Source organism: Peromyscus eremicus, chromosome 17 (genome assembly GCF_949786415.1).
Source record: "Peromyscus eremicus chromosome 17, PerEre_H2_v1, whole genome shotgun sequence".
Classification (NCBI taxonomy): Eukaryota; Metazoa; Chordata; class Mammalia; order Rodentia; family Cricetidae; genus Peromyscus; species Peromyscus eremicus.
In genome coordinates, this window is record NC_081433.1 from 35,951,819 (window position 1) to 35,966,364 (window position 14,546).

The window sequence follows — 14,546 nt, forward strand, 5'->3', positions numbered from 1 at the left end:
CTTCAGGGTGTGTGATGCAGGTGTAAGACTCGTGGCATTTTCAGGGAGGAAATACAAAACCGCTCCCGTTAAATTATATCCACCTCTCCTAGGCAGGTGGATTACCTAGAAAGCTGGAAAAATTAAGCATAGACACAACCATAGAGAAATGTGTCACTGCTTCTTTAAAGCAGCTCAATTTAACCTGGCACGGATTCCCTAATGGGCAATTCTCTGACTCTATCCCTAGGGAAAATATATTGAGCATAGCCAAAGGTTAAGGCAGAGGAGTGCAGTGAGACTAGGAAGCAGCCAATCAGATGAAGAGAGTCTAAAGATCCACCGCCTGCAGGCGAGCAGCACCAAGCCCAGCTGCTTAGTCTCCTTCAGTTGCGGATGAACATCGCACATATGTTGCAAAGGCTTCTCATGTTGGCTGTAGGCACCGAGCAGCCCCGTGTCTAAGAAGAGACGGGTAGATGCCCAAGCAACTCATTCTGCACAGCAGCCCCCAAGACAACGCTCCTGTGCTGGAATGTTCTCACTTGAAGGTACCGGTTCTTTTCCATTGAGCCCCTAGGATTTTTAAGAAGTGGACAGGCTGGTGCTGGGGAGGCTTTCTGCTTTCTAGTAATGCTTTGTTCCTTCTCCGGCTAATGCCTGCTTTAAAATGGTTAGCCTCTAGCCGAGCCGGGGCTAGGCAGAATAAAGGGACACTTGCCATTGCTTCAGCGGGCTGCGCTGCGCACAGACCCTTTATTAGGACAGCCCCTTTGTTAATGTTGCCATTGTTCTCAAGGTAAGCTGGTTAATAATGCCGCTTTCAATCACCACATTCTGCTACATTCATAACTAAGACCGCACGAGGGGAAGGATGGGGCTACGTGTCTTCAAGGTTGTTGTGGTTTCTGTAATTATCTACCAGCCTTAGAGACAAAAAGCTCCAAACTGCTGATCAAACAGAGAGAAAGAATCTGGCTGGTAATTGGATTCCTCTGTGATTAAGATACAAGGTTTATTTAGAAAAAAAAAAAAAAAGCTACTTCTCAATCCTGCTTAATAATTAAAATACTCTAATTATTATCTGTTTCTGGCAGCTAATGCAATCATCTAAAAGTCATCAGCATATGAGGGGGTCCTTGTTTTAGTTGCCAAGGTAATTGGAAGGATAATTCAATATGCTCCAGAGTAACAAAAGATCTCCGAGAAACATATGCATTAGGTGAGGCATGGGATTGCTTCACGGAGCATTTATTTCTAAGAGTGTCTTTTGTCTCTTGTCCCACCAGTTATGTTAGCAAAAATAGATAACACAGGAACTTCTATGGTATCCCCTGTATTTAAACTCACACAATTATTTGTCCTATATATTACATGGTACTTAACTTAAGCCTAAGATGTTAAATTATTGATCACATGGCAGGTTTCACTGGCTAAGCTGTGTGTCATCCTCTGCGGGACATTTGAAGTCATGCATCAGTGGGTTGTGGATGGTGGCCTGAGAGAAAGAAGTAGATAGAATCTGTTTTTGCAGAGACTGGACACCAATGCCAGAAATGCTATACTGCTTTCTGTAGTTGTCCCCAAAAAGCATGACACACGAACAATGTAATCTTCACAGCAAATTGCCAGGACTGACCTTTTTGTGGAAGCAGTGTAGATTATTTGTGCAGTTAATTTTTAAAGTTTTTGCTTTTAGATGTTAAAGCATTAATAGAGTTTCTAAATTTCCAAATCCAGTGGCATTTTGTTACTTTTTATTCATTTAATTATTGTCTGTGGAACTAAGTTTATTTACCTCTTTAATATTATCAATTATGTTACTATGACAGACTTTGGCATTTTGGGTTTCTCTATTCAAATATGAATGATTCTACTTATCGAGTATGGCAATCAAGTCAAACCAGTATTTAGAGCCAATATTTTTTAAATCATTGCTTAATAATCATAAACCATATAATATATTAATGATAAGAACATAAAATTTAGACTCAATTTATAACATTCAAAAATCAGCTATAAAATAAATTAAGAGTATTTTTCCTATGTGGGAAAAATCCTATTTCTCACTGTTTTCAAAGGACATTGGTTTTGAGAAAGTAAACAATTAACTAGATGACCACATGGAGTCCACTAACAACTTTGATAAATGACAATGGAGTCTAGGACCTGGTATCTGGTAGCACATGAGATCACATAAGGACAGCATCTTGTACTTGACTATAAGTAAAGTTGTATTTAAGATGGTGTAAGTCTGTTTCTGCTAATGCGAAAATGGAAAAGAAAAGCAGGAGGTAATCCTGGAGAAATAAAGTCGGTGTTGATGAAGCATTCAGGGCAGCAGGAAACAGTATAAAAACCAAGGACATGGCGTTTCCCAAGAGGCACTAGAGGTGTGGAACTAGAGGTCTGGTCTTAACACCAGAAAATCCCACTTCCGGTGCAAACTAGGGGTATCAGGCCTACTTGACTGACTTATGAGAATGATAAGAAACCCACATAATAATACCTAGTTCTTATAAACAAAATCAAGGCATTATTATGAGGATCTGAGAGTAGATTGATTGTCATTCACTGACACTGACAAATTCTTTCTTCGAGAACCCTCAAACTTCTCCTTCCATGTTAGAGTCCGAGAAATAATCTTCCCCAGGAAAGAGTACCCTAATTGTTTATCCAATACCAAGCATTCAGCTGTGAGATCATATACATACAGGCAACATTATATGGACTGAGCAGGCTGTATTTACATATTAAGGAGTCTATGCATCTGTGTATATGTATAGCAAAAGAGGCCATGAGTGTGAAAGAGGCCAAAGGGGATGCACAGGAGGGGTTAGAGGGAGGGAGGGAGGAAAGAGAAGGGAGGAAATGATCTAATTTCATTACAATTTCAAAAACTAAAAAATTATTATAAAAGAACTCTTAGAAGAGGGACTTATTCCAGTGGAAACTTTAGAAAGGCCTGTAGCGTCTCTATATCTGTCCTCACTTTCCCCTAGTCTCTTGCATCTCTTATATAACACGAAACTTCTACCTTCTGAGAACATTATTTTCCCTTTGATGCCCTCGGGTCCTATTTCAATGCAAATCGCCTTGGGAAGAACACAGTGAGTTGTTATTACCTGGTTCTGTTCTATAAAGACCTGAGAGCAGGTGCCTAGGAAGCAATGCTGAGTAGATGGCCAAGTTTTAGGAAGGAACGGTGGGAACACGAGGCCCAAAGGGTACTCTTGAAAAGAAGAGCTAACTGAAGAGTAAAGAGTGTGGGGAACACATTCCATGATGCTGTGATATCAATAAATGCCGACAGAGGGACCTGCTTAACTCTCAGTGTACTGTTGGGTTGAGGGTCCAAAATGACATCAAAATCCCTGATAGGCAGCAATGTTGGAGGGAAGCATGGCATACATGTGTTTTGTTTTGGTTTTCCCTCTTGGTTACCTATGATGTTGGTAGCAGGAATTGACCACTTGCTTGAGAGGGAATAACTCAAGGAAAAAAAAAACTTAACTTTAAGAGACAAAGCAAAATTTTAGTTTTGTTGTTATACCAACTTTTGTCAAAGGAACACTGTGAAGAACAGCATCCATGAAAATTAGCTCTGGTCCTGTGTAAGCTAGACTCCAATTACAACAGAGATCAAAATGGTCCCACAGCAAGGAGGACCTTCAAACCTGGGTATCTCTCCACCTCTCCATTTTCAGGGTCACTCCTGTATGCCTCTTTGATCATATCCAACTTCAAACTAATTCTACTTACTCCCTCATCTTTGGGAGTAATCTGATTTAGAGAAGGCCTCATTCTGATTGGATACTAAATCTCTAATCCCACTGCAATGCAAAGGACTTTGAATAAAGGAACACCATGAAAAACTATTAGCTTTCGCTCTTCTAGCAGTTATGACAAGCTGTCTACCTTACTTTTATAATTTTTATTTCCTTACCAGATTGGAGTTCTTCCAAGAAAAAGATAGCATATGCCTTCAAATCTACCACTGTGACTTAGGATATACTATATTTTATTTAAGGCATTAACATCATTCCTTTCTCAGAATGTACACTGCTGCATTCACATTGAACTGCCACCTACCAAGGTAACATAAGGATAAAGGAACCTGACAATAAAGCATGTGTATGAGCCAGGCATGATGGTGTATGGCCATTTTCCTGGTACTCAGAAAGCATAGGCAGGAGGAAAGGGTTGCTAAAACCAGGTCAAAGGGATATCAGAGTGTTTGTTAAAAGGTAGAGGTTAGCTTCGAACAGTGGTGGACAGAACAGGTTGCAGCATTAGCTGGGCAGTAAGTTGGACCTCTGGAGTCAGATGAAGGGCCTCCAGCAGAAATCATGGTGATCAACCTTATTCAACACCAGAGAACATATAAAGGTATTTGCAAGCTTTCTATAAGTAGCCCTCCATCTTTTACAAGTACTTGAATCCACTTGTGTCTCCCCCTCAAATCTTTGTATAGACTGTGGACCAAGCCAAGTGAGTGTTCATCTAATATGTCCAAAGAGGTGACGTGATGCACATACCTGTGAAGAACCAGCAACAACCAGTTACAAAATCCCTTTCGGGCAGGTCATGGAAAACAATGAAGCTCTTCTCTTGGAGTGCTACCAAAGCTGGTCTTGTTTTGTTAAGGATGATGTCAGTGAGGGATCATTTGAAGGTAGAATCTGGGTTTATGACCTGTGAGTCAGTCAGTCTAGGACTCCTTCCTTCCCTCCCTGCTGTAAACACTATCAATGGTATCTTCCTCCCCGCAGACACAAAGGAAATAGCTCAATAGGTTCACCAGGTGGATGTTCAGCTTCTTTGTGGAGCATCTGGGACTCTGTTCCATTTATATTCAGTCCACAGAGACACTCACATTCCTGTTACCCAGCACCATAGAACAGAGATGGTCACCCACTGTTGACACGGGTCATGACGCAGCACCTCAAGTGTCTCTCAAAAGCCTGTTCAAGTTATTTTTAGAGAAAAAAATAGGCTATGTTAATAAAAAAGACCCTCAACAAGTAAAGATATATATGAAAAATTAGAAGTATTGAGATCAGGAGACTGGCCTGTTTATAAACTCAGGTATGAACACCTGAGTTCCATCAGCACTACACACACACACACACACACACACACACACACACACACACACACACACACAAACACACAGGACCTTGTCAGGGTGGAACATGCTTGTTGTAAAGTTAGCACTGAGAAGTAGGAACAGGTAGATCCCTGGAGCTCATTTTCCAGCCGGGCTAGCTGAATTTGAAACCCCAGGCCAAAGACAGACATTGTCTCAGAAAACAAGGTGGGCAGCTCCTGATGAGTGACATCTAAGGCTGTGCTCTGACCTCCATGTATACACACACACACACACACACACACACACATACACACAAACACACACACAATACACACACACATATACACACATACACACACACACACACACACACACACACACACAGTACCCCATAGAGATTTCTATTTATTCTGGCTCCAAAGATGCATTTTCAAAAATGGGTACTACCCCTTCCCCACTTCTGAGAGGACCTTCTTTGACATTCAGGCACTAAATAGATATTTGAATGGACTCAACAGTCCCTTCAAAGTAACTTATAAAAAAGTTGCTTTACCATCTTCATCCTGTACAGGAGTAGACTTCTGTCAGTCACTCTGGCCGCTCACTACTTTCACCACCTTTGACAAAGCCATATACTACTCTAGGCCCACTTCCATTTCATTCATCAGAGCTGAGGTTACCTTCCAAGTCTCTATCAAAGTAGACTGTATAAACCTCATTCTCAAGATACTCTGGTCAGAACCAATTATCTTTTGTAGGAAAATGTCTGGATCCTTCCTCTTCCTTCTCTGGTCATCACAGGGCATGTCAGAACATAGACAACTCAGGTTTCATGAGAAAAATGCCAGTGAGCATTTTGATAATGATGACATTGTCAATTCAATTCCCAAATGAGTCTCAAATCCAGCATTTTCTTTGAAGTTCCCATTGTCTTTGTTTAGACCCCCACATTTCTTGTCAGATGACTATGTATTATTTCTTTTGAAATGGGGTCTTTTTGTACAGCCCTGGCTAGCCTTAAATTTACTATGTATTCCAGGCAGGCCATGAACTCAAAGCAATCCCCTGTCTCAGCTTCTCATATTAGGACTATAGGTGTGCACACCCACACCTGGCAGTGGTGTTCTTTATAAATGAAAAGAGCCTGTCCCATGTGTGATAATACCATGTGTCAGGTAGGCTTGGTACATGTTATCTAATTAAATATTGAAAAATCATTATGTGTGCATCACAGCATCTTCCCTACTACATCTGGAACTACTGGAGGATAGAGAAATGTGGTTATCAGAGATGGAATGATGAATGAAGAATGAGTGAATTAATGGAAAAGACAGAGATGACAGACTAATGCATATTAACAACACGACACAGTTTCCTAATACAGAAACCATTTAAGGAGAGAACAAAGTCCATGAACTATAGAAAAAATACTTTATAAGCAAAGAAAAACAGAGGCAGAGGGAAACCTTAAAAACCGTAATGCTCTAATGGAGACTGGACAAATTCAGACAAATATAGTCAGTCTGATAAGAAACATAAAATAACAGAAAAGCTACATTAAGGAACATGTGTAGGAAGAGGCTAGAATGCATTGAGCATAAGGTTTAATTCCCTAGGAATCAGCTGAGGTGGAAAAGAACAGCCTGAAGCATCATGCACAAGGTCTTCACAGGTTTGCATCGGGTCCTCTGTATATATGACATGGCTTCCAGTTCTGTGTTTTTATGGGATTCCAGAATGTGAAAACAAGTGGGTCTCTGATTCTTGTCTTGCTCTACTTTGATGTGATTGTTTTTGTTTTATCTCATTATATTTAATTTGTTATATATATATATATATATATAACATTTATATATATATATATACATATATATATTAAAATAAATGAATGAGTGAAAACCTAGCCACTGGGGTAAAGGTAACAACTGAGTCATCACTTATATCCACTGGCAGAGGGAAAATCAGTTTTCTCTAATAGAGTGATACTAGGTATATCAACCATATAATTGGACTCCACAGGTTTTTTAGGTACTTTTATTTAGTTATAATTAGGTGACTTTTGAGGGGGGATGTGGTTTTATTTTATTTTCTTGGTTTGGGTTTTTTTTGTTGTTGTGTTGGCTTTTTTATTTCTTTTTTGAGAAAGAACTTAAAGTTGGGTGGGAAGGTGGGGGAGAGGACCTGGAGGCCTTGGACGAGGGGAGGAATATATTCAAAATACATTCTGATTTGAAAATTGTTTTAAATAATGAAAAATATGATGATGATGATGATGATGGTGATGATGATGATGACGATGATGATGATGATGATGGTGATGATGATGATGATGATGATGATGATATAAAGAATAGAAAAGAGCCAGTCACACTCAAATTAACAATCACGTCTTTAGATAGAACTTGCTCTGTGCTGGGCCATGTTCTAAGTGTATTACACTCAATTAAACTTTTAAAAACTCAGAAGAAAGGGGTTTTGTGAATCCCATTCTGCAGATGAGCCATCAGAAGCAGCACACTTGGACTTGTTTCAGATCATATGGTTGGAACCTGGAAGACCTGGCTAATAATGTCCACACCTTTTATCACTCTGCTGTGGTGTGCCTTTCTAGCCTGGGCAAGAAAAAGTTGAATATGTGACTTTGGTAGAGAACCGTCTGATGTCACCTCCAGAGTTTGAAATTAGAGGCAAATTAAGAAACTCAAGAGCAAAGACAATTCAGAAACTAGAAGAAACAAAACCTTTCCATTCCAGGTTAAGTGAACTGAGAACTGGGAGATTTCCTTACCTGTGGTCAGGGTTCTGAAGTATCTCATGACCACAGCAGGGGAGTTACTGTTCTTACTGAAATCTAACCGTATGCTCAGGTGGCAGTGTTCAGGAAGAGGTGAGAGGGGAAAGGACAGAAACAGAGTTGATAAAAGGAGAAGCTATAAATGCTAAGAACATGACTCTAAGAGACAAAGGTCCCCCCCTTCACCCTTTGTCAAATACTTATCCTGGGTCTGTGGCATTTAAACATCAGAATGCCAAGTTACAAGCTATCAGTCTGTCCAATGTCCAGGGAGAAGGGTCTGACTTTTCCATTCAAAACCAGTTATTTTTCTAAAATATTTTTAATTGGAATAGAATTGTATTACTTCTGCCCCACCCTTTCCTCCCTCCAGCCCCTCCCACTTGCCTTCCTTCACATCCCTCCCATTACCCACTTTCAAGTTGAGAACCTTTTTCCTTTAACTATATTTGCTATATACATATATACACCATATATATGTATGTATATGTACACACAGTTTATATATATACATATATATAATATATATTCTGCTGAGTCTGTTTTTATTGTTTGTATGTTTATGATTACAAGGCTGACCACTGTGCATTGGACAAACATACAGTTATTGATAAAGGATTATTTCTAGACTTGAGGGCAAATCTAGCAAGCTATAATTTTCTATTTTATGTAATTAAAGTAAATGTGTCATCCATTTAAGAGATAATGTGCTAACTGCAAGTTTTCTTGATATTCTAAATTTGAAAAGCCTATGCTGTAACTAATATATATCCTATCTACAAAATTTGGTTAACACGTGCCTAGTGAATTTAATCCACTGATACATGTTTTGAAAGAATGAGTGTGTTATTTAAGAAGACATCCAGTGACTAGGGAGATGCAATGCTGTTCTATGTCTTTCTTTATTTTGATCTTTATTATATTCCCTTTGCTGATACTTTAATCAGAAAACCATCTACCAAATTAAAATGTTTTGAAACATAACTGCTCTAGGAATGCCATATAGCAATTCTTCTGTAGTCCATATCCATATCTAACTTAGATTTCAAGTTGTATGCCTTGTGTATTTTCAGATAACAACATTTAGAAAAAAATATGTGGGTTTATTGTTCTTTTCAACCCATTTTCCCCCAATGTTTCCACTATGTGATGGCTTTTTTGGTTGTAGATTTGACACACCTAGGAAAAGTAATATCAGTTGAGGGGTTGCACCTGTTAGGTTGGCCTGTAGGCACATCTGTGAGCACTGTTATTATTATTATTGCTAACTGCTGGAGGTGATCCGAGCCCACTATTGGAGGTAGCACTCTTGGGCAGGTAGGTTAGACACAGGAAGCAAGTCAGTAAGGGGTGTGCCTCACCATCTCCACCTGTGGTCTCTCTCCATGATCTCTGCTTCAGTCCCTGCCTCCAGGTTCATGCCTCAGCTCTCATCTATGACGGACTGTAACCTGTAAGCCAAATGAACCCTTTTCTCTTTTGGTCATGGCATTTACCACAACAGTGGGAAAATCATTGGGGCAATGTATTGTGCTTTGTTCTGTCATAGTTATGGCATTAACAGATCTCTAGGCCCGCCTCTGCCAGGATCTACATAATACCAACTTCAAAGACACAGTTACTCATGTTAACAACTTTCCTAATTTTTGCTTAGATCATCTTATATGCTCAGAACAGACTCCAATTCTCCTCATGGATTAATTTGTCTTTCTGGATTATCTCTCAATATAGAAGCTGGCTATTAGGTCTCTACACCCTTGTTCTATATTGCACATATTTTTAACTGCTTGAGCTGCCAAACATTTCCTGTCCCAAGCTCTTCTGAATGCTGTTGTGTTTGTTGTGTCTACTGATAAGCTTCCCTATCCCTCCATCAGGCCACTCACTTTTGTCCACTAACACTTCTTGCAAACAGGACTTACACAATTGTTTCATTATCAGAATGTTTACATCATTATTTATTCATTCCCTTTTTAACCTACTAAATGGATGTTATTTCTTGTAGCTTGAGCAGACATTGTTTACATATTTAGAAGAATGCATCCCAAGTGGGGCTGTTTGTGGCCTCACATCTGAAGGACCCATTCCATAATGCCAGACTTCACTGGGGCCATGTTTGGCTTTTGGTTAAGGAGAACTACAAAGACCCTTCCATTATAAAGAACACATCTTTTCTTTTCAAGTATCAGTTATTCCAAAGGGAAGAAATTTATCATTTTATGGAATATCATGTTCTAAATCACTATGAGGCTTGTCCACATTGTGAGCTTAAAGAATCCAGAAAGCCTCTCTAGCTACATCTGCTCTGGATGTGTTGACGTGGTGGTCTCTGAGTGAAATAGTTCTAGAAACACCACAAGTGCTGCTCTGAACTTGTGAGGCAAGGGGAGCAAGAGAGATAAAATGCTGATGCCTGGGAGACATCTGATACCTGCCACACACCCCAAGGTTCTTTCTGGGACCCCTGACTCATTAGTCAGGCTCTAAAAACTGCCAGGAAGCAAGCGGATATTCTTTTGATAAAAGCAGTGAAAAAGGTAGTTTATATCCAGACACCTGGCTTCCAAGATGCAGAGGACCAGAACTACAAACTGGAGTGCATAGTGCAGGAGAGGGAGAAAGAAGTGTTCTGCCAGGGACCAGGCCCAATGGAACCAGGTTCTCATGATGTAAGCTAGACCTAATCTACATGCATTTGTTCCACACAGATAACTGTTGAAACACTGACCGCTCAACCAAGTGTTGAATTAAACCACTTACATTATAGAAAATACAAATGATGCCACACAGATTATTCACTCATTAGCCCTTCTCTTGTCCTGATTATTAAATATACAACATTCTGATCCTCATCTGGGAAATAAGTCACCTGTATTAGTTAGTTTCTGTTGCATGACTGTGACCAAATCACTTAGATTCAACAATATAGGGAGTGGAGATTTATTTGGGTTCCAAGTCTCAGGGGAAGGGGTTGGGGATTTAGCTCAGTGGTAGAGCACTTGCCTAGTAAGCACAAGGCCCTGGGTTCGATCCTCAGCTCCAAAAAAAAAAAAAGAATTTGAAGCCAAGTCTCAGGGGATTGGAGCCGATCAGGGTGGCATTAGCATGGTGGCAGGGGCATGTAGCAGATGCTGTTCACACAGAAATGGCCTGGAAGGCAGACGGCAAGGCTAGAACTGGGGCCTGGATGAAAATCATCAAGCTCCATCCTAATAACCCATTTCCACCAGACAGGCCACAGATCCTAAAGGTCTCCAAGCTTCCCATCGTAATGCTGCCTGCTGAGGAAACAAGTATTCAGAATGGGAGCCTGGGAGGGATGTTTCACATTAAAACTACAGTCCCAGCCTTATTATTATTATTATTATTATTATTATTATTATTATTATTATTATTATGACATTTCCAGAAACACAGTGGGCAGTTTGAAGAATTGTGACGTTTTCCAGTAATTCTCTCCAGCCATAAACCAGGAAACCAGTTTGTATCACAATGGAAGACTCATGATGAAAGCAAACAGTATCTTTTCCCCTGTCTGTATCACAAATGAACTGAGGGAAAGAACCACCAACGTGATGTTGCGGGAACAAAGGAAGGGTCGGGAATGGTGGCTAATGCCTGTCGTCCTAGAACTCTCCTTCTAGTGCCGGAATTAGAGGCAAGCCTGGAATACAGAATGAAACCCCAGCTCAAAAGCAACACAACACACAAACAAGTCATCAAGGAGTTCTGACTCCACAAACAACAACAGGAAAGAGAAACTGTTGTATTTAAGAGATAAGAGCACCAGGACGCATTGGCCTGAGGGCTAGGAATGAAGAAACTATGAAATAGGGACTAGAGAGATGGCTCAGAGGTTGAGAGCCCTGGTGGCTTGTGTTGGGTTGACTAAGAATGGCATCATAGGTTCATATAGATGTGGCCTTTTTGGAGTAGGTGTGGCCTTGTTGAAGGAAGTATATCACTGGAGGTGATTTTTGAAGTTCCAAAAAAGGCCATGCCAGGTCTAGGCTCTATCTCTGTCTTTCCTTTTGTCTCTCTGTGTGTCTCTGTCTCTTTTTCTATCTCTGTCTCCATCTCTCTGTCTTTGTCTCTGTGTGTGTTTCTGTCTCTCTGTTTGTTTCTGTCTCTGTCTCTTTCTCTCTCTCTTTGTTTGCACATCAGGCTGTAGATCTCATCTACTGCTCCAGCACCATGCCTGCCTGCTGCCATGCTCTCTGCCATGATGAGAATGGACTAAGCCTCTGAAACTGTATGTAAGCCCCCAGTTAAGTGCTTTCTTTTATAAAGGTTGACTTGGTCATGCTGCCTATTCATAGCAATAGAACAGTGACTAAGACATAGCTCTTCCAGAGGATCTAGTTTGGATCCCCAGCATACATATGGCAGCTCACAACTGTCTGTAACTCCAGTTTCAGGGTATCTGATGTCCTCTTCTTGCCTCTGTGTGTACTGCATGCACAAAATGCACATACATACATGCAAGTAAGGCACCCATCCAATCTACATAAAATAAATTTTAAAGAAAAAAAGAAGATTTGAGATGGGGTGCTGGCCTAAGTGGAAGTTCTACACTAATTAAGGAAGAGACAAAAAGCTTACCTGAGTAAGGGATGGAGGGCTTTCTTTCCAAAGAAGTTCCACAAATTCTCTTTTTCCACTAGCATTATAATTAACATCTTATGAAAATTCTCAAGATAAAATTGAATTTTTATCGTTGTACTGCTTAGTTTATCTGAGTCTTGTTTTTCCTCTGTTTAAAATATATAACTGGATTTGGGCCTCCTAAAGTAGTTCTCTTTGAGAACTACAGTGCGGATCTATGGACCTAAAATGTATTATGTAGGATTTGAGGCCAGGGTGGCAAAGTGGTATAGTATTGATGAAAACATTAAGATGGACAAACCAGACCTAAGAGAGGGTGGGCCAAGTCAGAGAGACAGAGAACAGAATGCCTCAGCAGTAGAAAGGACATCATTAATTGAAAGTGGCCTTTATACAAGAAAATCCTATGAAGTGAGGCAGGGAAGACATGCAGAATGGTTCATTATTCAAGATCTTTTGATAGCTTACACGTCTAGACAGAGAGGATAAAGGAGGGGTAACAACACCAACAAATCCACTCTCCCCGTGGAGATTATACAGTAGAGAGGGAAGACAAATAATATATAGGAAAAATGTAATTTCACGGCCCTATAATATAAGGGTGAAAGGAGCCGAGCCAGACAGTCTGGATTCAAATCACAGCCCTCCAGCATGACCTAGAGAAAGACACTTCACCTTTTCATATCCCAGTATTATCAGTGTAACACAGAAAATAAGACCTTCCTCTTACTGTTGTAGATATGTGAAGGTTAATGAGAGTAGCATATCTAAAAACCTTGAACAGTGTATAATGCATGTAAATTGGAAATAAATGTTAGTGCTCACTGTGCTGGTCAGTGAAGAGATGGTAATAAAGCAGCCGTGCATGCCTCTCTGCGTCAGTCCAATTGACATTTATGGTGTCCAGATAAAACTTCCCTACGAGGGGCTGCTCTGCACGTCATAAATGTTTAGCCATGTTTTTGGCCTCCATTCCATAGTGCTAAACACACTTCCTGGTAATGATAACCCCAAATGACTCTAACCTTGTGAAAAGATCCATTGGGAGGCAAAAAAAAAAAAAAATCTCTCCTAGTTGAAAACTGCTAAGTTGGAGAGTAAAGAGTTGCCACACTTCAGAGAGAGTTATGCAGAAAACCCCTTTGAAGAACAACAGGGAAGAGAACCCTGAGTGATGAAAAGGATGCATTCAAGCAAAGCCACAGTGAGTGATGGGTGTTTTCGCAGAGGGAAGAGCAGAATGAAGACCCCCAGAGCAGGAACAGAATAGTGTCCTCGGCTTGGAGGAGAGTGAAAATGATGCTGAAGAAGTACCCTGGATCAGAGTATAAAGACCAGAAAGGGGTGCTAAGGGGTGGGGGTAGCTCATTTGCCAACATTTCTGAAGCCCAGTTCTATCCCAAGTACCAGGTAAATTGGGTATGGTAGTATGCAACTGTAATCTCCTCATTCAGATGGTAGAAGCAGAAGGATCGAAAGTTCAAGATTATTCTTGACTATAGTTTGAGGCTAGCCTGGGGTACAGGAAACCCTGTCCAAAGCAAACACACATCACGGTAATGAATTTGGGTTTTATTGGTTTTGTGCTGAAAAACTATTATAAGGTTTTAAGCAGGAGAATGATACATTTGCTTTTGGAGTTCATTATTTGAGAGTAAAGCATGGAAGTGAAGAAATGCAATCAGAGAGAGGCCACTGAGGCTGTAAAGGCAAAGTTCAGTGAAGAATGAAAGGCTTGGGTAGAGGTGGTAAGGTCGTGGCTGTAAATGTGGAAAGATGTAATGGGATTCTAATGTACTGTGATGAAAGAACCTGTAGACTAGACTGGATGTGATGAGGAACGAAGTGAGGATGAGAGAGGAGCAAGCTATAGGGAGGAATTTCAAAGGTCAATAATTCTGCGGAGGCAAAAATCAATATTTCTGAGTAGGCACTACTAAGAGTCTCTTCTAGTCATTCAAGAGGTACGTTGTCCATTGACCACACCATTCTGGAGATGAGCTGAGAAGTAGGGAGTGGAGATGTGTGTTCAGAAGTCCTTGTCCTTATACAGCATCTACACCATTGCATCCTTTG

The 14,546-nt window shown here is 40.4% G+C and overlaps 1 non-coding gene across 1 annotated transcript; it reads left to right on the top strand.

Moving 5' to 3' along the window:
- Positions 1 to 10,836: 10,836 nt before the first annotated feature.
- On the top strand, positions 10,837 to 10,909 carry Trnat-agu (transfer RNA threonine (anticodon AGU)). Its single transcript has one exon. It is a non-coding gene; the product is annotated as a tRNA-Thr (tRNA).
- The last annotated feature ends 3,637 nt before the right edge of the window (positions 10,910 to 14,546 follow it).